Source organism: Petaurus breviceps, unplaced genomic scaffold (assembly GCF_028583685.1).
Source record: "Petaurus breviceps papuanus isolate PSGF00001 unplaced genomic scaffold, PetGlider_PUasm1.0 175, whole genome shotgun sequence".
Taxonomy (NCBI): domain Eukaryota; kingdom Metazoa; phylum Chordata; class Mammalia; order Diprotodontia; family Petauridae; genus Petaurus; species Petaurus breviceps.
The window spans coordinates 54658362-54668096 of NW_027185764.1; the positions used below are offsets into that span (position 1 = coordinate 54658362).

The 9735-nt window shown below is 37.0% G+C and overlaps 1 pseudogene; it reads right to left on the reverse strand.

The window, feature by feature from the left end:
- Positions 1-476: 476 nt before the first annotated feature.
- Positions 477-1100, reverse strand: LOC138159134 (endothelial differentiation-related factor 1 pseudogene; annotated as a pseudogene).
- Between the last annotated feature and the right edge of the window lie 8635 nt (positions 1101-9735).

Sequence of the window (9735 nt, forward strand, 5' to 3'; positions counted from 1 at the left end):
AAACAGGTGAAATATCTGGGCAACATTCCTTCCTTTATTATGCAATTGTGCCAACAACAAAAATGCTGATCTTGTGGTTATTTTTGCCTAGCACAGAAGTAGTCTTAATGCTTATTTACAAGTATGAGATGGTATGTAAAAATATTTACATGAAAATTAAAAAAACCCAATTCATACTAATGTTTTAATGGAGGATAATGCCTTAATATGTTATGACTCCTATAAAAGATTGATATTTTAGCAGCGATCTCTTGGACTATAACACTATCACTGAAGAAGTAATTTTAATGCTGGATTGTACAAACACCAATATCTGAAAATTGCCCTTCTTCATCGAATTAGCAATCATTTTTGTTATTGTAAATAAATACTTGGTTATAAATAATACTGTTCTATGTAGCAAATTATCTGTTGTCTAAAAGTCCATGTGAACTTTAGTCCAATGGCTTCCAAAATTCTCCTAACAATAATTCTCCTTTTTTTTTTTAATTTGCAAGGTTTTGTTTTTTGTTTTTGTTACAGCAGGTATAGATTTGGAAGGTTCCTCCCCCAAACAAGTCTGATACCCCTTGTGCTCAGCTTGGCAATTTGAAGAGACACATTGGTTCTGGTGGTGGCGGAGAACCCACCAGACGAGATCAGCCTATACTGATTTCGAGGCTTTGTAAAGTTCATTTTCCCTTTGGTCTGGCCTCAAGCGGCTTTCCAATGTCCTTCCCATGAAGCTTGAGACCAATGGCTCTTTCGATCTTGCCCAAGACCTGGTTATTAGCAATGGCCCATCCACACTCATAGTTAGCAATAACTTGGGGCTTTCCTTTAATTTTTGTGGCCAGATCCTTCTGTGTCAGTCCCTTGCTCTGCCGGCCCTGTTGGATCACTTTGCCCACTTCTTGAGTGACCTCAGTCTTTTGGTCCAGCTTGGCTGTGTTCTTTGTGATAGAATGATGTTTGTTTTGGCCAGCAGCACATTTCTTGAAAGTCTCCACATCTTCTCCTCTTCTCTGAGCTGCTAAGATGACCTTCTTGGACTTGGCCTGGGCTGCCGTGAGGACCTTCTTGGGCAGCACTGTCACTGTGTTCCAGTTGCTTTTGGCCATGGTGGGAGTTTGAGGGGGAAGTCTCTGCTCTCAGGGAAGCTGGACTCGGGGAGCAATGCAAAGCAATGCTCTGCCTGCCTCGATGGCTAGCTACCAATTCTCCTTTTTGAAAGGCAGAAAATAAATTAATTAAAATATTTATTCATCAATTTTCTTTCCCTCTTTCTTATTTTATCTTTAAAAATATTTTATTTCCAAATTCTCTCCTTCCCTCTTAAGTCCTCCTCCAGCCATTGAGAAGAAAAGCAATATGATACCCACTATACCTTTGACGTTATGCAAAACATTTCCAGATTATCCATGTTGCTAAAAAAAAAAAAAGCAAGGAAAAGTGAAAAACATCAATCTGTACCCAGAATTCATAAGTTCTCTCTCTGGAAGAGGATAGCATTTTTCATCACAAGTCCTTTAGAGCTACCGTGTTTCCCTGATAATAAGACACTGTCTTATTAAATTTTTTGGAAAGAAAACCACCAGAGGGCTTATTTTCAGGGGAGGGCTTATGTTGTCCTGCCTCAGCTCTCCTCCACGGCACTGATCTCAATGGCGCCAGCAAGCAAATCACTGGGGAAGAACAGGATGACTCGCTCACTGCTGCAGCTCTGATTGGATGCAGCTTGGAGCTCGGCGTGTGTTTCACCCGGGGGGGGGGAACGGTGCATACAGAGGGTACTGTAATGTAGCGTGTAGCGCAGGGGATCACCTTCACTACAGTAGCAATCTCAATAGGGCTTGTTTTCGGGGGAGGGCTTATTTTAGAGGAATCTTATACAGTAAGGGGAGGGCTTATTTTCGGGATAGGTCTTATTATCGGGGAAACACGGGGTATCATGGATCATTGCATTGATCAGAATAGCTAAGTCCTTCAAAGTTGATCAGTTACACTATTGCTGTCACTGTGTACAATATTCTCCTGGTTCTACTCATTTTACTTCTCATTAGTCTAAGTCTTCCCAGGTTTTTCTGAAACCATCCCCTATGTCATTTTTCTTATCAAGCATATACCATGACTTGTTCAGTCATTCCTCAATTTATTGGTATTTAATCAATTTTCAATTCTTTACCACAAAAAAGTTATATAAATATTTTTTGTACAAACAGATCCTTTTCCTTTTTAAAAAAAATCTCTTTGGGATATAGACCTAGTAGTGGTATTGCTGGCTTAGAGGTTAAGCAGAGTTTTATAATCCTTTTGGCATAGTTTCAAATTGTTCTCCAAAATGGTTAGACCAGTTTTTATGCTTTTCTTCATTTTTGAGTTTGAATGTTAAATGTTCCATTCAACTCTGGTCTTTTCATCAGGAACATTTGAAAATTCTCTATTTCATTAAAATCCATTTCCCTACATAAAAGATTATACTCACTTTTGCTGGGTAGGTGATTCTTGATTGTAATCCCAACTCCTTTGCCTATTTTAATTCATTTATTCCTTTGTTGTGGTAGATGCTAAATCTTGTGTGGTCCTGACTATGACACCATGATATTTGGATGGTTTCTTTCTGGCTGGTTACAATGTTTTTTTTTTTTTTTGACCTGGACATTCTAGAATTTGGATAGAATATACCTGGGAGTTTTCATATTGAGATCTCTTTCAGTAGGTGATCAGAGGATTCTTTCAATTTCTATTTTATCTTCTGGTTCTAAAATATCAGGGCAATTTCCCTTCATATTTTCTTGAAATATGATGTCTGGACTAATTTTTTTTCCAGCCTATGTCTTGACTTTGAAGTTTTATTAGAGTTGGGCTCTGCTCATGTCTGGGGTGAGGTATCATTGTCCCGAACTTCAGGTTTTTTCACTCTGTTGTTTTCACAAATAGTTCTGGGGGGACAGGGGAAAGTGATGTCTGTAAGTTTTCAATATGTTGTGTTATGATCTGGGAAAAGGTGTGATCACTGCTCTCCTGGCTCTGTTCCTTACCCAGGTTCTGTGCTGGTCCTCAGCAAGGAAGCACTCTAGCTCCCTTGATGCTGATGGGATACAGGCTCTGGGAAACCCCTTGAACTCTGATTTAATCTCCCCACTTGATGAGGCATTTGCCTGAGACCATAAGCCTTTCATTATAGCTAGGTCCAAAGCTTTATTACTCTTAACCTAGCCTAGCCTTCCATTGTCCAGCTATTTCTCACCCTTGATCCTCCCAAAATATCTATACCCAAATCTATTACCCTTAAACTAGCCTAGCCCTCCATTATCTGTCATCTCCAGGTAACCTTCAGCTATTTCCTACCCTTAATCCCATTTCTAGAGTTTGACCTCAAGATCCTCCTTAGACTCCTCCTGAAGACCCTCCCCAAACCCTTCCTCTAGACCATCCTAAATCCTTCCACAATCTTTCTGTATATGAGATGCATCTTTCCTCCATGACAGGGCTGAGAGTAATCTAGCGAAGACTCACTCTGTGTTAGATTATTCTGGCCTGCTTGTCGATACAAGCATCATAAATATTTAAGTTCCTTAAGAGTCTACCCATTATGGCTAATCTTTAATAAACCTTGCTTTACTTGGGCTGAGAGAAGACTTGAGTCAAATTCATTTGGCAGGACCTGGTGTACTGGTATTTTGGGGTCTTGAGTACCGCAAAACCCTAAACCTCAGCAATACCATAAACACTAGAGTTTCTCTCTCTGCCCTAGAACTGCTACCAGGAACTAGGGACACTGCTCTCCCTGTGTGGTCAGGGTTCTGTTTCCTTGGGTTCATAAGTAGTCCTCTCCACCCTGAAATGGTGACATGGAAATGGGTAATGGGCACTGGAATTGCTAAGTAGCACCCAGTCTTATGCCCAGTGCCCACACAGTCCGTCCTCTATAATGTTTTTCTGACCAGTGTTCCTACCCCCTTACTGTCTCTGGATGGTGAGAGCTCCCAGAACCGTTGCTGTTATTGTTGTGGCTGTTGTTGCCACTGCTGCAGTCTCCAAGGCCCACGTTGGCATTGCTGCTATGCTTCTCTGGGGTTCAGCCCCCACCCCAGTGCAATAGACCTCTCCTTCCAACCTCCTAAGTAATCTTAGACCAGAAAGAGTCTTACTCTGATCTTTGGTTGGCTATACTGTTACAGAATTAATTTGATGGCTGTTTTAAAGTTGTTTGGAGGGGAATGCTGGGAGAGTTCAGCTAGAATGCCCCTCTACTCTGCCATCTTGCTTATGCCTTCATCAAGCCTCTTTTTAAAAAGTTTTATTGATTTCCCCCCTTTTAAAGCTATTTATAGACTCCTCTCTCACCCATGAACTCTTCCTTGTAACGAAAATGGATAAGACACAAAACAAACTGACAATTGCCATGGGATGTTATGCAACATTCTATCTATACCTGCAGTTCCTCACCTCTCTGTCATTGAGAGGGAAGTGTCAACCCTCATTCATCTTCTGCAATCAAGATTTCATCAAAACTTCCTAAAATAGAATGCTTACATCTATTTATAGATGCATCTTCCTATTGCATCACACAATTAGGTTCAAAATGCCAAGTCTTTTTTGTCAGGAGAGTATTGTACCTTATTTAATGTATCCTTCAGACAGTCTCTGAACTCAGATGAAACCTTCAGGCATGTTACAAGTTTATTTTCTAGATTCTGGCTCCCTCTTGTGGAGAAATCCTTTTAATGTTTGTTTGCAACCCAAATTGTAGAATGTCATGGGAAACCTGAAGAAATTGATCATTACTTTCTTTAATCTGTTCAAAGTGACTTTGACTTTTTAATGTAATGGTGCTCTGTTACAACATATAATTTTCAGTTTATATTGATGCTGTTTCTATTGATCTGAATACAATACATTTGCCATAATTTTTTTTTTTTTTTTGCCAGATGGAATAAACTGCTCAGCCCAATTTATAATGCTGTTAAAATAGTAATTTTCGGGGCGGCCAGGTAGCACAGCGAGTAAGAGCACCGACACCTACCACCCACCTAGAAACACCTGGCCGTGTAACCTTGAGCAAGTTACTTAACTCCAATTGCTTAAAAAAAAAAGTAATTTTGCTCTTTTTTGTTTCTAATTATGATATCCAAATGAAAAAAATTTTTTATTGGAAGACAATATTCTTTTATTATTATTTATTATTAATATAATAATAACAATAACATCAATTTTTATAAGATTTACAAAGCAAATACTTCACAATACTTAAACAGTGAGGTGCTACATGCAATATAAATCTTTGTAGCTCTACATTTACAGGTTAAGGAATCTGAGAGTCAAAGGGCTTAAGTGATTTGTCCAAATACGTAAGTACTAGAAATGAAATTTAAACCTTTACCCCTTGAAATACTTTATGAGAGAGCTAGGAAGTTCAATTTTCAGGAAATCTGTTCCTGTTCAACTTCATATAACTCAGAATAGATTAGGCTTTTAAGTGGATCAAATATGGCATAATGGATGGAGTGTTGTCAAACCTAGAGTCAGAAAATGTGGCTCGAACCCTGGCTCAAACATATAACAGTTGTGTGACCTTGGTCAAATCACTTTACCTAAACCTCATTTTTTTCTTACTTGCCAAATGGAAATAATAACATTTACATTTGATAGCTTTTATGAAAATCAGCGAGATCCTATATTTAAAACACTTTGTAAACTACATATTACTTCATAAATGTAAACTTTTAATATTATTTATCATCTAATAATAGCTTATATGTAATGGGGATAAGCAACAGGTTCCCTTGGTGTGCTGTAGCTAGAACAGACCTGGAGGACTGCTGTTTCTCCCTCATCACACAAATATATATAATACTTTAAGTATTAAAGTTGCAAACAACTTTACCTACTGAATCTAATTTGATTTTCAATACTTCTTTTTGAAGAACCTACTATGAAAATTGTTATGTTCATTTTACACATGAAGAAGCTAAAGCTCATAAAAGTTAAATGATTTGTCTCTGGTTATAAAGCTATTCATTGTCAGCAGCACAATTCTACCCTATAACTCTAAAGTACATTGCCTCTCCTGCAAGTTCTCTCATCATGCCAAATATTAGCTTATTCATGGTCCCTTCATCAATTCAGTCAATATACACTGAGGGACAGAAACTGGTTTCAACTCCTTTCACTTTCTAATATTCATAGAGCACATAGGTGTGAAGTATATGATGGGAAAATTCATGCCTAAGATATGTTGCTTTTCTATAGCAGGGATTCTTAGTTTTTTTGTGTGTCACAGACAACTTCAAATATATGGTGCAACCATGGACTGTATCTTAAAATAATATTTTTTAGGTAAATAAGATAAAATACATAACAGTACTAAGGAAATGTTATATTGAAATAGTTATTAAAAAAATTTAATCACAGGTTTATGGACCTGAGGTGAAGACCCTTGCTCTATAGGGAGTCTTATGTGGCATATAAACTTTTTTTGGACCAGTACTGGGTATGAGTACTTCATATTTTCATAGGCTTAGAATTGAAGGCACCTTAGAGGTTATCTATAATAGTCTAGCTAATTCCTTTTACATGGAGGGCCAATTGAGGCCAAACAAAATAAAATAACTTGCCTAGAGTCTCAGATAGTAAGTGGTAGGACTCCAATTTTAAACTAAATTGTTAGGGGACTAGTTGGATGTTGATTGCAACATGGTCTTTGAAGAAGATTGTCATACTAATAATGCAATAGATAATGAATGTTAGGTGGGGAAAGGGAAACTAGAAAAAACAGTGTGATTCCCACAGGAAGCCACACAACTGTGCTGCCTGGATAAACTCTAAATTTGTGTTATACAACTTCACCTGACCCTTTAAAGTAGTAAGGCATTTTTTTTATTCCTTTCTAAGTGATTCCTTTTCTCACCTAAAATATCTCCCATACCTCAAGTCTCCCATACCTCCACTCTTTGCCACATTCTCAGCTGAGGACCTTGACATATATTACTGAGAAAATTGAGGCTATTGAACATTAGATTCTTTTTCTTCCATTCTCTTCATCTCAGAGTCTCCTGACATAACCCCCAAGAGTCTCCTCCTTACCCCCATCCTCTTATAATGAGGTATGTATGTGTGTGTGTGTGTGTGTGTATATGTAAATAATGGTATTATGAGTTATCTATATATAATGACCCTTTTCTATAAAAGCTAATTCCTTTATATATGTTCTTTATCACATCTCCTTTCATCTTCTCTAGCAGATTACAATCTCTCCTTTTTTTTTTTTTGGCTTTTTGGAGGGTAGTTGGGGTTAAGTGACTTGACCAAGGTCACATGGCTAGTAAGTGTGTCAAGCATCTGAGGCCATATTTGAACTCAGGTCCTCCTGACTCCAGGGCCGATTCTCTATTCACTGTACCACCCAGCCGCCCCCAGATTACAGTTTCAATTATGGCACTTTGCTAATTTTCAACCTATATCTAGTGGTTCCTTCTTTATGTGGACAAGTGTCCTCCATTTTTTCCTGTAATTATCTTTATTTTGTGATTAAAAAAATTCAATAATACTGTACAGTATTAAAAGTATTATTATAGGAATGGTTTTCTTGATAAAGTTTATTTAGCCATTAAAACTTTTGATCAGTTAAATGTTATGGGCCTCATTTTCCTTATAGCATAAATGGGTTAGACTCTAAAATCTCTTCTATTATGATTTTTTTTTCTTTTTTTGGAACAGAATTTTTTTTCAGTTCCAAATTCTCTCCTTCCCGCCACCCCTCTCCCAGCCATCAAGAAGTCAAGAAATAGAATACTCATTTTAAATATTGTCATGCAAAATATGTTTCCACATTAACCACATTGCAAAAAAGAGCAAGAAAAATAAAGAGAAAAATATTCTCTAATCTACACCCAGAATTAATTCTCAGGAGGAAGAGAGTATTTTTCATCCTAGTCCTTTGAAATTATCATGAATCATTGTATGGATAAGAGTTGCTAAGTCTTTCATAGTTGATTATTATTATATTGCCAAAATTGTGTAAGGTTGTTGTCTTGGTTCTGATCACTTCACTTTGCATCAGTTCATATGAGTTTTCTCAAGTTTTTCTGAACTCATTCCTCACTTGTCATTTCTTATAGTACAATAGTACTCCATCATAATCATATATTATAACATGTTCAGCCATTCTAATTGATAAGTATTGCTTAAATTTCCAATTCTTTGATGTCTTGGACAATTTTCCTTTACAATTTCTTGAAATGTGATGTTTAGGCTTTTTTATTTAATCATGGCTTTCAGGTAGTCTCATCATTCTTAAATTATCTTTCCTTGATTTATTTCCCAAGTTCGTTGTTTTTTACATGAGATAGTTGACATTTTTGTATTTTTTATTCTTTTTGACTTTATTTCTTTATATCTCATGTAGTCATGTTTCTATTTTAAAAAATCTTTTAGGCCCTACTAGCCCCTTAAGCTGTATTCTGTATTTTTTTCTTTTCTCAGTCAAACTCTAGCAAGAAGTTTCCTATATTCATTGCTTCTACTTTCTCCTCTTATTCACTCTGGCATCTGATTTAATCACTCAACTGAAACTGCTTTTTCATTGTTTACCAAAGGTCTTTCAATCTTTAAATCTAATGGCTTCTTAGTCCTTATCCTTCTCAATCTGTTTGCTACATTTGAACATTGTATCTTCCTGGTTTATCTTTTCTCTTTGGTTTTTGTGATACAACCATCTCCCTGATCTTCTACCTGTTTAACTTCTCAGTTTTCTTTGCTGGTTTATAAGCAATCCAAATTTCACCTCCTAATTTTGTGTGTCACCTGGACCTTCTTATCTTTTCAGTCTCTAGACTCTCTTGATGATCTCATCAGCTTTCTTTGGTTTAATTATCATCTCTATGCAAATGGCTCAAAGAGCTTTATTTCTAGCCTCAGTAGCTTCTCTAAGTTTCAGTACCCCATATTACCAACATCACTGATCACCTCTTGGACATGTCAAACTGAATATCCTAAAGACATTTCAAACTCAACATGCCCAAAACAAAACTCAATACGTCACCCCTTTCCCAAATCTCTTCAAAACTATTTCTTCTATTCTTAGGAACCTTCACAGATAAAAAACAAAAACAAAAACAAACCTCAGCTTAGCATTTAAAGTCCTTTAAAATCTATCTCCAGGGGCTGCTAGGTGGCACAGTGAGTAAAGCGGGGCCAGGAGTCAGGAGAACATGAGTTCGGTTCTGGCCTCGTGCACTTAACACACACACACACACAAACTAGTTGCGTAACCTTGGGCAAGTTACTTAACCCCAACTGCCCTCCAAAAGGCAAAAAAAAAAAAAAAATCTATCTCCAACCTCTACCTATAGACTTTACTTTTCATTATTTCCTTTCATGTACTCTATATTTCAACCAAATTGACCTTCTTGTTCTTACCAATTTTGGGAACATCTCCCAGCTTTATGGCTTCGAATAGACTTTTCCCATTCCTAGAAAGTAAGCCTCAGTTACTTTCCCCTCTCAGAATCTTTAGCTTCCTTTAAGGCTCAGTTTGGGAAACATTCTATTCTTTAGTCGTTAGTGCTATTTCCTCAAATTACTATGTGTACTTAGTTATTTTTATTAGAAAATAATACAATGTAATACCTTGAGGGTAGGAACTGTTTTTTTTGTTTGTTTCTTTTGTCCTTGGATCCCCAGCTAATATAGTACCTGGAACATTGTGGAAGCCTAATAAATGCTTGTTTGATTAGATTATTTTGCATTGAA